The following is a 16285-nucleotide window of genomic DNA, read 5'->3' on the forward strand; positions in this document are numbered from 1 at the left end:
ATGAACGAGGACGGACTAACTGAGATTATAAGACCGAGGATACGGTTTTAATTGCGAATTGAGGCGATTATGGTCATTGAATATTAATGATTACGTTCGAATACCAGTAAAATGAATTTTATTTTCCAATATCGAGGTTCCAAAAAGTAAACCAAGGAACTTTGGATTGTATTTCTCACACTTACCCCTGCATATTCCTTCTAAATGGATCTCATTACCCTAGTAAAGTAAAAAGTAGGTATTCTACCGTTTACTCACTTGAAACATATTCACTTATAATGGTTAACGATTATTATAAAACATTTAATCCATTCCAATTATTTTTTAAATCCACCTTTTCCTCAGGTTCTGAATTATGACATGAGAATCGATGTGTGCGTATATGTTCTTACAATCGTTCCTCATTATAAATGCCCCTTTTAATAGTTTGTGTTACCTTCTGAATGTAAAGACTGCTTCCAGAGACATTTGAGTTCATTTTGGGAGAGATACGAGAATGTTTACGGAAACGTAGTGCTTGCTATATATTTATTTAAATCACAGTTACATTTACATCTATTTACTATGTGCGCCGCTACTTCGTAGTCACCTTTATCAAAAAAGGCGTCTAGATTCAGCGTCCAACAACTGCAACGTGAGTAAACCCATTGCCTCAGTGCATTCCCTTCGAATTTCCGCCAAAAAATTACTCGCTCCTCCGCTGACCCTAGTTTTCACAGGAGCGTCTGGAGCGAGGCGGGAAACAGGTTTATCACGTTTGCCGTGACGTCGAGGCCCAACACCGAAGCGCTGCGTAGCGAATAACGGACTGCTTGGCGCTCCGAACCATTGGTAACGTTCAACGGACCATATCCGGGTGCCTTCACAGCTTTGCGTTTGCCGCCCCGCCAGCAAATTTTGCCTTTCACAGGTTTGCCAAAATGCCACATCTTTTGAATGAACATCGCCCTTTTACCCCTCCGCTCCTTGACACGTCTCGGAGTACGCGAGGTCTTTTTTGCTCGGGCGCTCGTGGTGGATGGATGGCGCGACTGACATGGGTGATTTTAGCAAAATTATACAGATTGTACTTAGTTTGGTAATGTTTCATCTACATCTACATAATACCCTGCGAGCCACCTCTAGGGTGTTTGGCAGGGGGTGATCAATCACCAGCATGCAGCATGCATTTGGACTCCCACATGCACACCACACCGTCCAAAAAACGTCCCGTATAATAACAAACTATACTACTATATGCTGTTAGAAATAGAATATAGAATAGAAATTCAGAAACATGCATTAAGTTTTACATAGGTTAGTAGGCTACACTACAAGTCATGCAATCTATTTACGAGTTCTATTGCTGCCGTTATAATCTCTTATTGATCGTGGAAAAAATGACATTCGGAATCTGTCTGTTCTGCAATCTATCTCTCTTATTTTATTTATATGATCTGATTTTCCGTAGTACGTTGGCGTCCGCAAGATATGGTTAAGCTCTTGAATTTATCTAAAAGGTTTAGTCTATTTTTCAATCTACGGTCCGACAGAGACTCCCATCCGACTTTATCCAAGAGGTCAGTTACACTAACAAGACTATCGTAACGACCTTTCACATACCTCGCAGCTCTTCTTTGCACGCGTTCTAACTCTGTTATTAAGCCTTTTTCATGAGGGTCCCAAACACTGGCAGCGTATTCCAAATGTGGTATAACGAGGGAAAAGTAGCTAATTTTTCTCACTTTGTCGTCGCACTTTCCTAATATTCTTTTAACAAAACCCATTTTACGATTAGCTTGACCGGTTATTTCTCGAATATGTTTATTCCACGATAGATCATTATTGAGTCTAACGCCTAGATATTTCACGGATTCAACTGCATTTAATTGGGTGCCTCGAATGATATAGTTACGCTGTAGGGAGTTATTCTTCTTCCAGAAATTCATTACGACGCATTTTTCCAAATTTAATTCCAACTGCCAAGCATCGCACCAAGCTTGGATAGCAGCAAGGTCATTCGTTAGTTCATCCATATATTCGCTGGAACGGATTTCTCTGTAAACTACAGCGTCGTCTGCAAATAATCGTAACTTACTCTGCACTACTTCGCCAATGTCGTTTATATAAAGAAGGAATAGGAGTGGGCCAATGACACTACCCTGAGGAACGCCAGAAGTGACTCTAACCTCATTGGAGACTACACCGTCTAATACTACTCTTTGGACGCGGTCGCTCAGAAATTCTCCTATCCAGGAAATGACATCTTCGTCTAAACCATAAGATTTCAGTTTTATTATTAACTTTCCGTGGGGTACTTTATCAAATGCCTTTTTGAAATCAAGAAAAATCGCGTCTACTGGAATGTTGTCTTCCCCGGAGACTAAAATATCGTGGGCGAAAAGCGCTAACTGAGTTTCGCACGATCTGCTTTTCCTGAATCCATGTTGATTTCCCATTAATAAGTTTTGCGCGTCTAGGTGTTTCATTACCGAGCTGACTACGATATGTTCATCAACACTGTTCAAGGACTTTGCAAGAGATGGACGTTAAAGATATCGGCCTGTAATTAGATGGCTGTTCCTTGTCTCCACTTTTAAATATTGGCGTTACATTAGCGATTTTCCAGTCATTAGGTACTTCGTGTTGCTTGATGGATTTACTGAATATTAACTGCAAGTAATGGGCAATTTTTGAGGCTAGTTCCTTATATACGCGAGAAGGGATTTCGTCTGGACCGGGTGATTTATTTGGACTAAGCGATTTCAATATATTTTCTATTCCGAGCGTACTAATGTCAATAGCTGGCATCTTATGTATACAGGGATTGTCATCGGTCTCGGGTGAGTATTCGGAAGGCTCCGTGAACACTCTCTTGAAGTAGGAATTTAATAAATTGGCTTTATCGTAACTGCTTGTCAACACATCTCCATTGTCGTTTCTCAGCGAACATACTGTAGATCGTTTACCTTGAACTTCCCTAACATATGACCAAAATGCTTTTGGGTTATCCTGTAACTGCTCTACTAGTGTTTTTCTTTTAAAATTCGTGAACGCATTCCTGAACGCTTCCTTCGTGGCGGCTTTAGTCATCCTATATTTTTTAATTATTAGCTCGCGTTCATTAGCGGATAAATCCGTGCTGACTTTTTTCATTTTTGCATGACACGCTCTCTGTCGCCTCAATGATCTTCTCACTTCCGCGTCGTATCATCTCGGTTCGCTGCCTTCTTTTACTATTTTACTAGGGATGTAGCTATTTTCCTATGGGATCATTAGTTATCATCGTTGTTTTCTCTAATAATTATCAATTTGAATACTTCTACTTCTAATAGATATTGATTGAAAATAACTCGTAATTTTTTTGACAATTGTTTCTTGAGTGCTGATTTCTTGTTTGTGGAGTCTTTCCCTGAACCAGCTTGTGACCGACGATTGGAGTTCCCTACGTCTGGGCCTTACGTGCACAATCTCCAAGATTTAACGACGTAACGCCACATATTTGGTTGCAGAGCGTGATCACGATTTCCTGCCTTTTCGTCGATGTCTCCGAGTGCTGGACAATGGTGACAATTCTCCACTATGTCTCTACTTTTGCAGTTTCTGGTTGTTTTTCCTCTTAAAAGTGAGTTCTTTTGTGTTCTATTTAGTGCTTTTTGGTTCGTGTGGGATTACGTGACTAGTGGTTGCGATACTTCCTCGTGGTCATATGCCATTTGACATTTCGCCGGTTCTCAAGATTATTTCCTATGACATTTTCTTGTATTTTTCGTAATGTTCTTGATAGATTGGAATAGCAGGTAGATATTCTATTTCGCTCTATTGGACTCTTCGAGTAATGCGAGATAGTTTTATTTCTCGTTCTCTCCCTCTCTTTTTCTCGTTCTTTTCGCTTCTTTTTTAAAAAGGCCTGGAGGTGCTGACAACCCGTACGAAACAACTTATTTAAGCACGGGGGAGGATCGTAAGGCTAGGAATAAGGCTAATTTGCCCGATTGAAGTGAAGTTTCTAATAATGAACTGGAATCTACTTCAGAAGTGGTTCCACCTCGTCCAACGCACGAGGAAAGAAGTGAGACACACGGGTGTCATGAAGTGTCTGCTTCTCAGACATTGCCAGTTTCTGAGGCGTTAATAATTGTCAAACAATTACTCAGTGGTTTTCCGTCATTTGAAGTCTCAAACAGAGAGAATTGGTTTAATTTCATGATAAAAATTAATGAAATTGTTACTTTGCCCTTGGTTCCTCTGTCAACGTTATTGTACCTTGTAGTATCTAAACTTCCTGCCAGCTCTCCTTACTTTTGGTTGTCTATGTCAAACTTGAATCTCTCATGGCCTCAAATCACATAAAGAGTTTGGGCTAGAATCGTTAGTGACAGAGAGTTTGATCGCCTGACCACCACGAAAGTTAAGAGATTTCAATTTCCTCGCGAGACGCCCCACGATTTCGTGTATTCTGTACGTAATGCTATTCAAGTGTTAGGTTTGCATTACTCAGAGTCTTCCATTGTGCGACTCATTATTCAAGGGCTAAATCCATTAACAAAATCTGCAATTATGTTCTCAAATCAGCCCAACACTTTTGAAGAATTGGACTCTGGTATCACGCAGGCTTCTAAACACTTGATGGACTGTGTAGAATATTCCAACACTTTCCATCGTATCTCTAGGAACGCGTCATCTGTTGCCTCTTCCAGTGTGTCTAGGGAAGTTTCGATTCCAATTAGATGTTATTACTATCATAAACCTGGCCACAAAGTGAACGAGTGTCGCAAAAGACGACGATTTACTCAGCCTGCCGTGAGCTTGATGAGTATCCGTGACAAGTGCTTGACTCGATTGCCAATTTTATCATTTATCTTCATTAAATGCCATGCCAGGCTTTAATTGATACTGGGTGTTCAGTTTCCCTCTGTGATGAAGATTTCTTAGCTGCTCTGAAATGCTCCCGGAGAAAGATTATTCGTAAGAATGTTGGCATCGAATTAATTACGATGTCGTGCCAACCATTTCATATTAATTCCTCTGTCTCTCTCAAGGTCCAAATAGGCAAGTTTTCTTGGAACCACATGTTTTATTTAGCCAAAATTCCGTTTCCCGTGTTACTCGGCGAGGAATTTATTTGTAATTCAAACATGATCATTCGTGCGACGAATGTCAGTTTTGAAAATGCCCCGCAGTTTTTGTTTTCTTTCACGGACAAATGCGAAGCGTTTAAATCGGCGCCAGTTAGTGACTCATCTGAATCACGTGTTCTCATGTCCACTGAAAGTACGTTGTTGGATAATTTGAAGGGCTTATTGTCAAAATATCCTGATGTGATTTCTCACGATATGGGGGTCACGTCTGTCATGACTTACGAAATGGAACTGCTAGACTCAACTCCTATTCGATCTCATCCATATCCGACGTCACCTCCAGAAGTTACTTTAACGAAGAAACACATCCAGTCTTTACTTGAAAAGAAAAAGATTGAGGTTTCCAATTCAAACTGGTGTTCGCCAGCTTTTCTAGTGCCGAAAAAAGGATGGATCTGAAAGACTAGTGGTTGACTACCATAAGTTGAACAAGGTTGTTATATCAGACTGTTTTCCAACACCTTCTGTTGAACATGCATTCCAATATCTTGCTGATGCAAAATATTTCACTGTTCTTGATCTTAATTCCGCCTTTCATCAAATACCATTATCTGAGAGTTCTAAGAAATTAACTGCCTTTATGACGCCGTTCGGAGTATATCAGTATACGCGATTGTCGTTTGGTTTTGTAAATTCTCCTCTAATATTCACTCGTCTCATCCATGAAGTATTGGGCGATTTGAAATATTCCTGTGTCTATCCATATATTGATGACTTGTGTATCTATTCCAAGTTTGCTGAAGACCATGTATATCATGTTAAAGCTGTTCTCAACAAACTACGCAGTGCCGGCTTGACGGTGTGTGAGGACAAGGTTAAACCTGGTGTGGAATCACTCACTTTTCTGGGCCATCTCATCACAAATGGAACCTTGCAAGTTGATCCTGAGAGAGTGAGACCTATTGAACAGTTCCCAGTACTCAGAAACGTGAAGGAAGTGGCCAGATTCATTGGACTTTGTGGGTTTTACTGCAAGTTCATTCCAAGGTATTCTGAAATTTCTATGCCACTGAATCGCTTGAAACGTAAAAGTGTTCCTTTTCAATGGACAGCTTTTGAAAATGAGGCTTTCTGTCAGTTGAAGAAGGCTCTCACTAATCCACCTGTATTATCTTTACCTCGATTTGACGAGGAATTTCATTTATTTGTCGATGCCAGTAATCTAGCTGTTGGTGCAGTTTTGAATCACAAAGTAAATGGTGATTTTGTCCCTGTGGCTTTTGCTAGTAAGGCTCTCTTGGAACATGAACGTAAATTTTCTTCTTATGAATTGGAGTGTCATGCAATTCACATTGGAATTCAAAAATTCAATGTTTACTTACAAGTAAAACCATTTCACCTGTACGCGGATAAGGTGCCTTGACATGGCTGTTCTCTCATCCTAAGCAATTGGGCAAATTAGGCAGAATGGTGCTTAAATTATCCTCTTAAAAATTCACCGTTCATCATGTTCGAGGAACATCAAATACTGTGGCAGATTGTCTTTCTCGCATTGAACCATCATCATCTACAAATTGTCAATCAGATGCGGACTCACACGCTCATATGCAATCAGCTGTTCCATATTCTTGTGTGTTACATAAATTGCCTTTGTCTTTTGTCGATATACGAAATCACCAACAAACTGATCTCGTCCTAAAGAATATTTTCAACCAGATTAATAATGATTCCTTGATCGACAAAAATTATTTTCTGAGAGGACAGCTACTGTGTTATGGGAATTCTAAAATTAAGCGAGGGAGAGCTGTTTTGCCTACGACCTTGAGGCCTATGATTTTTCAATATTTTCACTGCTCTAGTCTATCTGCTCACTTGGGCATGGCTAAAACTTATGATAAGATTAGCAGACACTTTCGGTGGAAGGACATGAAAATAGAGGTTTATGACATGATCAGAAAATGCCATCTGTGTCAAACTTGTAAACCCAGAAATGCCTCACTTCCTGGCATGCTATCCTTACACAACCCTTCTAAAGTTTGGGAAAGACTTTATATTGACTTTGTGGGATCTGTGCCTTTGACAAAAGGTGGACATCAATATGTACTTTCTCTAATTGATGGTTTTTCTAAATTCTGTTTTCTTGAGCCAGTTCGTAAGGCTACCGCTGGTTCTGTTGTTTCAATACTCACTCAAAGAGTGTTTCCAAAATTTGGCTTCCTAAAATATTTTGTCTCAGATATTGCAAAGTTTTTAAATATCATGCCGTAAAGGAGATGTGTTTGCAACAGGGGGTTAAGCAAATTTTTGTTTCTCCATACTATCCCTGTTCTAATCAGGTAGAGAGATTGCATAGAAATCTAAAATCTGCACTTGCTATTTTGTGCAATAATGTTCACCATACGTGGGACTATATGCTTGCTGACTTAAATTTTGCCTTGAACACTGCCTCTCATGAGAGCATTGGTTATTCTCCTGCCAAAATAATTTTCGGCAGAGAACTTAAACATCCTTTAATTAATCAGTGGGACATTCCAAAGTCTTTATTCGAGAATGATCTCAACGATGATGACAGACAAGCCTGCCTGAAACATGTTATTGCTAACTTGAAAAAGGCTACAAGGCTAGGCATAAAGAAACCTTTCATAAATCTCACTCCCAAATCACTTTCTGTGTGGGAGATCTTATTCTCTGCAAAAACCACCCTGTCAGTTCTAAAGGTGAACAGAGAATGGCAATACTGGAACCTCTTTCGCGTGGACCTTATGTCCTTAAAAAGTATGTATCTCCTGTAACTGTTATTCTGGAAATGTCTCCTGGGAAAGAGAAAATCTGCCACGTTTCTCATTTAAAGGCATATAATGTTGACATTGCTAATTCCAGTAATTAAAAGGAGAGAAATATTATTGATTTTTTTTATTATTTATTTCTTCTCGATGAATTTTAATGTTTGCTTTCTCGAATACTTCTTGATGCTTGATCGGTGTTGTGCTATGTATATATGATTACTAATAATATTGCATTGAATGATTAATAATGAATCATGGAGATTTTGAATTTGATTTGGAATTGAAAAGACACGGAATTGAATCCTTCTTCCAGCCCTGCACTATGCTTAGGGACCAACTAGTTAGAGCCAAGGATCCCTGCGGCCTCGCAACTCCCGGGATATACCAGATTCCCTGTGAATGTGGAGAAGTTGACGTGGGTGAAACTGGCAGGACAATTGCCACGAGAATAAAGGAACATCAAAGGCATTTCAGGCTATGCCAACCGGAAAAATCTGCAGTGGCCGAACATGGCATCAACCAGAACTACGCCATCCATTGGGAAGATGTGAAGATCATCTCTCGAGAAAAGAATTATTGGGAAAGGATTGCGAAGGAGGCCATAGAGATCCGGGTAACGGACAAAAACTTCAATAGAGATGGCGGTTACTCCCTTAGTAACGTATGGAAACCTGTATTGAATAAAATCCGATTGGCTAATACCAAGGACCAATCAGAAGGAACCTGACATACCGGCACGCTATATAACGCGAACACCTTCCGAGAAATGACACTCAGCCCTGAAGATGGAGTACGACTCGTACCCCGAAACGTCGGCAGCCATGAAGGAGATTACCCGGTGGAGAACTCGAATAGCCTTCACTACTTGTATGTAGATCCAAACGGTGTTGAACGTGAAGTGGACGACGAGACAGCATGGAGTTCGACGACGGTTAAAGCTAGAACAGCGCAAGCTAGTGCCTTGATTATTGAATGTGTGGACGGTTCTTTCCTAGACGACATAATTGGGAAATTGCATACTTTTTGTAGACAGTATGCTGATATACTACAATAAATACTTAGTACCGCAATATACTTTTTTCCGCTTAAAATTCAGTTTATACACTAGAAAATGAATCCCAAAAGTCTCCCGAGTTTCGCGGGCTAAAAAATACCTCCCCCACTAATCTTACGCCGTGACGTCATAATTCAGTACGAGTCCAAGATTCAAGCCCAGTAACGTCGTAGCTGCAGGTTTGGAAGAGCCACGTTGCGTTTAAAGGAGAACATGGCTGAAATAAGGAAAAACTACAAGTGGTGCATTGTTCCTCGATGCAATAACACCCCAGAAAAAATTTTCGTCTCCATTCCCACGGAGGAAATGAGAAGAAAAGCCTCGATGCATGCAGTCTGTCGGGATGGGGGATGCGAAAAAATAAAGAGTATATTAAACGGAATGATAAACCCGAGTGCTATGTGTGCGAAGATAACTTTAATACAAATAATATTTCGATATTTCATCGACTGAAGAACTTGGAGCTGAGATTTTTATATAATTCGGCCGCCGTATAATAAAAACTTCGAGATACTTAGTTTCTCGATTGGTACGATGGGCTGGAATTATTTATGGCATTTGTTCAATTTGAGTTACGGAAGGACATAGAAAATTCCATGATGTTTAAAATCAAGGGAAGAAATATGAAAATAAAGAGTAACGTTGTTCCTCATACATTCCATTGCCAGCCAAGAAGACATCGTTTTCTTCTACTGTCGGCGTCAAAATGATGTGTCACTGTACTTTGCAAATTATATATCTTGGCTTCAGTGCATGCTATATTAATGAATTACACTTCATTTTAAAGAAAATTTTATACTAAATTCCGATTTATATTTTTTGCAAAAAAATTCAAAAATATAGACACAACAGTGCAATAAATGACTCGCAGTGCACCGTAAAATTAACCGTTTTGTCAACTTCATGAACTTTGTAACTCAACCCAGGGAAAACTACTGCATCAACAGCATTCTTCTTCCGTAATAATTTACAAACATCAGGGTGGATTAATAAAATGGCTTTTTCGTATTTTTAGAGCGCATATTTTGTTATAAAAATCATGAAAATATTTAAACAGTATCTTGCTTTATAGTTTACCCGAAAGAAAAATAAAACTGATAGAAACACTTTTTAATTTATTTGTAATAGTTCTATGATCCATAATCTATAAAAATATTGATATTTGTGAATGTTAATCAACTCTATTAATGCCATATGTTGCCGTTGCGGATAAACCTAGGGCAGCTGGCGTGTGAGAGGATCGGAGACTTATTATAAATGAAGTTGTAGATGGAAGAAGAATGGAATCCAGAGGTGATCACAAAAAGGAATCGTAACAATCTTTGATTTTATTCTACGCCCGTTGCTTGCTTTTCAGAAAAGTTGAATCACAAGAGGGATGCTCCGCGGCCCTTGATTTGGAAACTGTGGAAGAAGAAGCAGAAGACCTGTGTGGATCAGCAATTTCCAGTCAGCATTTTATTTTGGTTGCCAGGAAAAACCAAGGATCCATGTAAAAGTTGTCAGGCCATTGTATAAAGTAGGACTGATGTGCACCATAGGGGAAATGGGGTGGTTGAGGGAATTAATAGTTTGGCTTGCTCAGATTCCAGTCTTAAAGAGCTTCCTGTCGCCTTCCAGGCAAAGTATTTTGAAGTTGAAAGCATCATTAACTGCCTCGAGGAAGAAAATAAGTTCACCATAAGACTCTCTATCGGACTGCCAAAATAATACGCATTTCACGTGAGTATATGCTTTCGCCAATAATTCATGCAAGTCTCACTTTGTTGTGAACTATATTGCAATTCAGATGCACATCAGCTACCTTTCCATTTCTCGGCATCGACTTTCGGCGCCGACGAAGTCTACAGTTTTACTAAAATACCCTGATGTCATGATGGAATCAGTAACAGGAAGCTTGCTAGTATCAGCCTAATAATTGCCATATTTCTTCCTCTTCACGCAATCTATCGCTGTCAATGAAGGAAAAATAGATCAAATAATAGCCCTGCAGCCACAACTAACAACTTCGAAACGTCTGCACTTCAATAAATGAATCATAACCACGCCGTCGCTTGTATTCAAGTACGCAACCTCTACCATGGCCGTGCTGCCTTGCCTCCTCGTACTGAATAATGACACACTTTTCTACCAGCCAATCATCGGGCGTTTTTGATTCTCACTTGTATTTGAAAATTATCGTGAACTTTAAATATCGCAAACCACGTCATAAAATAATAAAAAAAACGTCTACCGTGGTATGCAAACATATATTTTTATATAATTTTGGGGCTCTTGATTATATCTGAAATATATGCAAGTTCCCTATTGATTTAGAGTCCACGAAGGAAATATGGGAAGCATTGGAAGAACTTACGATGTGTTCCAAGAAATAATTTTTCTGAAGGAGATGAACAACTTAGATAAGACAGAAGACATTTCAATGATGGAAACATGGGAAGGATTCAAAATTATAACAATAAGATCTCAAAGTGTGGACTTGTACTTCCAGACAGAGCTATTGCAGCGTTTATCCTCATGGGTCTTCACGAACACGATACGCAGAATTTATAAGAAGTGTGTACAGGACTGATGACAGGGAAATAACGTCTAAGTTTGTCAAGTCGCAACTGTTATTGGAAGAGAAAAGAACGAGACGAATGAAAACGAACACAAAGTTTTGAAGGTGACCTAGAAGAAAGTATATCCTAGCGAAGAAGACACCAAACGGAAGCCAAATAAGAATTCAGTAAAGAAATACATTGGAAAATAAAATTGACTGAAGTGTTATACGTTCCTGATCTCCAGGATAATCAAATGCCAGAAAAATATTAGAAGATAAGGGTGTGACCATCATAAGAAGGGGTACGGCAACAGTTTCAGAAGGCAAAGTGACTTTATTTAAGGGTTATAGAGTAGGTTTCTTATTTGTGTAACCACTCAAGGTAGCGTTAGTATCCCTGAAACAAGAGAAGAAGCAGTGTAGCATGAAAGTATGAAGGCGTGTAGAGTCACATCTACTACTTGGCACAACCGCCTAGGTCACGTGCATCATAGTGGTTTGAAGATGATTGAGCCCTTGCAAAACCTATTGAGTACCAACACTGAAGGAACATGTGATTCAAGCTGCATTCAGGGGAAATTCAAGAGACTAGAATTTCATAGCAAAGAAGGGAAGAAAAGTATTCACGAACTACAACGCATTCATTCTGATGTAGTTGGACCCATGCTTTGCCAGTCAGTGGGAGGATGTAGGTACTTTGTGACTTTCATTGACGATTTTTCTAATTTTGTAGCGGCTGTACCAATCAAACGGAAAAATGAAGTTGCAGATAAGTTTATCAAGTATCAAAAGAGGATTGAAGTGATGCATGGAGCCAGAATCAAAGAGCTTCAAACTGATAATGGGGAAGAATATTCATCCCAGGAGTTTAAGAAGTACTTAGAAGAATGTGGTATCCTGCACCGCATATCTGTGCCATGGGTACCCCAACAGAATGGTTTAGCTGAACGGTGAAATCAAACATTGATGAATGTTATACGCTGTATGCTGCACCAGTCAGGTTTACCAAAGCAATTTTGGGCCGAAGCCGAAAGGACTGCATGTCATGTAAGAACCCTTTGCCCATCCAGTGCAATCAATTATGAGATCCCTATGGAGAGATGGCTGGGAAGAAAACTTCAAGAGACTGATTACAACCACCTAAGAGTTTTTTGATGTCAAGCTTGGTACCGTGCGGTGCATGGCGACAAACTAGACAATAGAGCAGAAGAAGCAGTGATGCTTGGTTATCCAGATGGAGCAAAGGATACAGACTACTGGACCTGAAGTCGAAAAAGATCATCATAAGTAGATGTAAAATTTCCTGAGAGTACTTTCCCTTTCAAGAAAGGAGAAAAAATTGAAGGGGGTGAGCAGAAAGCTGAAACTTCAACCAGCAGTGATGAAGGAGAACATGAAGAGGCCCTTGCTTGGCATCTCCCAGAAGCAGTCCAAGCAAATGAAGAAGTAATCCAGGCTAACGAGAGAGCTATCCAGAGTCCAGGGGAGGGAGCAGCAGCCCAGGCTGATGAGGAAGCTGTCCAAGCTGATGAGAGAGCTGTACGAGAACCCGAGGATGATGACGAACGACCAGGCGCCCGGGGATGTTGTAGAGGGAGGGATGACCACAGGCCAGGGGAGGAAGGTGATACCCAGATGAAGTACGATGATGACGTCCCAAGACAGTCGAGCCGGAAGCGAGTGCCAAGGAAACCATGTGGATTTGTAATGCGTAAAGTGCGTCCGGGAAGGTTGGAGGTCGAAGTGCAGGTGGGAGAAGTTAATGTATTTAAAAAAAACATATATATATATATATATATGATATATATATAAATATATATATGATATATATAAATATATATATATATATATATTATATATATATATATTATATATATATATATATATATATATATATATATATATATATTGTGACGGTCACGCCCGTCACGGTCTTGTTCCGGGGGTTGGGCGGCGGCCGCCCTGGGCTCGCGTAATCTTCCAAAGCTAGGTCTTTCTCCTTTCTTTTCCCCTTCCCCACCACCCTTAGCGTTCCAGCCCCCAGGCATGCGTGTGTGTGTGAATGGGTATTCTGGTGATCTTGGGTCGAATGACCAAGTGGTTATTTAATGATGTAACGGCCACTTGACCCGGCCGAGTTGTTTTATATAAGTCCTTTTGTGCAATGTCATGGGACCCTCTCCACCCCGCAAGTGAGGAATATAAGGCGGGTGGAAGGGAGTGATAAGGGGGTCTTCCTTCTTGGGAGCCGCGTTAGCTGGTTGTGAGGTACTGCGGAGTCGGGAGATTGATTTGGTGTGAAAGTTGTCTGATAAGTTGTCAGTTACTTTACGAAAAGTGTTCAGCAATTTGTCTTACGAGTGAGATTTAGACAACCATCGCTGAGCATCGCTGGGAAAGCTGGGCCAGGCAAAGGGCATATTGAGGTGTAAATTGGAGAACGCCGTGCTAACCGGAGTGCAAGGACTGCCTAGTCGAGGCGGGACTTGCCATCTGTCGAAATTTCGCTCCGCGGGCGTGAATGCCACAGCATCCTTCGCGAGCAGGAGGAACGACGGAGACGGAGGCATCCAGCGTTTAAGCACCAATCCTGCCCAACTTAAGCCTGCAGAGGAGGAGCGAGAAGTTACGAGCGACGAGGCAGTGGGTGTGTATCGGCCACACAAACTTGTGTCGCCCTGCCCTATAAACCCCCCCCCCCCCCAGAAAACGCCGTATAATCGCCCTCCATGTATCCCCAGTGATTACTTCCCACTGTATAACTGGACAATTAGACAACTTCCCTTTTCTCACCACAATCGCTAAGTAATTCAAAGGCCTCCACCGCCTTCAGCAATTCATAATCAATTCAGTGCTTTAATGAACTGTATTTGACTCATATCTGCCTAATATTCACTTACGCTAGAAGGGTAATTGATCCACGATTATTGTAAATTCATTGTTAAATCATTGTGTGTTGCTAAAATTTAATTCATTTATGTTTCACGTACATCATCCGTAATATTGATCACCCATCACATCCCTCACTAGGATTATTCTTGTATTTTTTGTGCCAAGGGTTATTTTTATTGGAATTGTAAATTTAACCAGTGCAATATATATATGTGAAATTGAACTAAACTCGAGTACGTGTGGTTATTTGGGGCGTCAGCTGGGGAGCTGGGGCTGCGTTGTTCCTGATTACCTCCCCCTTGAATCGTTCCTAACCCACTTCCCGATCTCAAATCCTTCGATAAATGAGAAAACGACCCACCAAAAAGGAGGAATTCTTCGGGGTTTGTCAATATAGGGGCGGGTTGTAGGTCACCGTGGGGACGAAACGTCCCACCCTGTTGCCGAGGACCCTCCACAAGTGTTGTCGGTTCCCCCCGCCTTCGCCGATTGTATTGAAATAATGTAAAGAGATTATTAATTGTAACTATGTATATGTATGTTCTTTTTGGGACTTCAATCCACTAACTTTATTTCTTTTGTTCTTCGGTATCGTCTCGCGTGTCCCAAAAGGGGGGAGCATTGAGGCCAGATAGCCACTTACGTTACGTGTGTGATGTGTGTTAATGTGTTTTCTTTGTTTTCTTTTATGTGTTTGTGGAGCATGAATATTGAGAGGAGAGGGAGATGAATTGGAAGTGTACAGGCATGCCGCAGGACTGCAGCGAAGAGATTGGTCCTCTCTGAGGGCAGTCTTGAAGAAGATCGCCACTTTACTTCCGCGGCTGACCACGGCGGAGTAACTTGGACGACGGGCGGCCAGCGGTCCAACTGCGATGCCAGTTTAAAGACCCGCGCGTATGGAGAAGAGCGCGCGCGGGGCGAGCAGACGACAAATTGTGTCGTCTGCTACGCGGTGTTGAGAAAAACGGCAACACTGTGGGTGCTAGGTAGTCAGCGAAGCGAAGGAGATCGCTCTCTCGGCCTGCAACCCTCCCGCTGGACGCACCTAACTTGAACTCTCCTGACGTGAATTAATTCTCAGAGTTGAAGCATGGACTTCGGAGTATGTGGGTTGTATGATTGTGTGTGTGTTAGCGTAAGGTATGTGGCTGTTGGTTTTATTTTGGTTTAAAGGGGAAAGATCAATTTATTGTTGTAATTTTGGGGGCACCCATATTTGGGACTATTCAGTGGACATTTGTCTCCAATTTATTTATTCATGTGTGTGAGGTTCGTCGAGTGCAGGGGTATTTGTGATGTTTTGGGGGTCAGTGGATTGGAGTCGTTAGTGTGGATCAGGGAAAATCTTATTTTGTTTAATGGAATTGTAATTTTGTAGAAAACCCAAAAGGTGCAATTGTCAAATAAATGCCCAAGTTGTGGTACGATTTGTTTTATAGAAATGATTCTCTTTTTTTTTTTGTTTATTGATCCCTTGCGTGAGGTGTCCTGGACGAATCCTCGTGGTTCTTTTAGTTTTAATTAAATGATTTCTCCACTGCTAGCTAGTCGCGAGCAAATTTATGTAACGCGGAACTACCCTCGTCTTTTGGGTTCTGAGATTTAGCATGGGTAGTTGTTAGAGGGTTACAAATGGCGTTACAGATGTTGCAACCTAACGCAGTATGTCCTAGGAGAGCACGATGTCCCAACCCGCTTTCATGAGGCTACACAGGGACCTCATGCACGAGAGTGGAGATTGGCGATGGAAGAAGAACTTCGGAATATCGACAAACAAGGGACAAGGGGTATTGTAAGAAAGCCACCAGGGGTGAAGGTAACCGGGAGAAAGTGGGGTTTTTCTTTGAAAAAGGACACTGAAGATAAGATCATGAAATTTAAAGCCAGGTTAGTGGCGCAAGGCTACAAGCAAGGGTATGGCTCCAATTACCATGAAATTTAGAGCCCA

At 41.0% G+C, this 16285-nt stretch overlaps 1 protein-coding gene across 4 annotated transcripts in view; it reads left to right on the top strand.

Annotated features, from left to right (window-relative positions):
- LOC124168118 (cysteine protease ATG4B) overlaps positions 1-16285 on the top strand; it is a 349683-nt gene that overhangs the window by 150573 nt on the left and 182825 nt on the right. The gene's annotated exons all lie outside the window — the stretch shown is intronic.

This window comes from Ischnura elegans, chromosome 11 (assembly GCF_921293095.1).
Source record: "Ischnura elegans chromosome 11, ioIscEleg1.1, whole genome shotgun sequence".
In the NCBI taxonomy this organism is placed as follows: domain Eukaryota; kingdom Metazoa; phylum Arthropoda; class Insecta; order Odonata; family Coenagrionidae; genus Ischnura; species Ischnura elegans.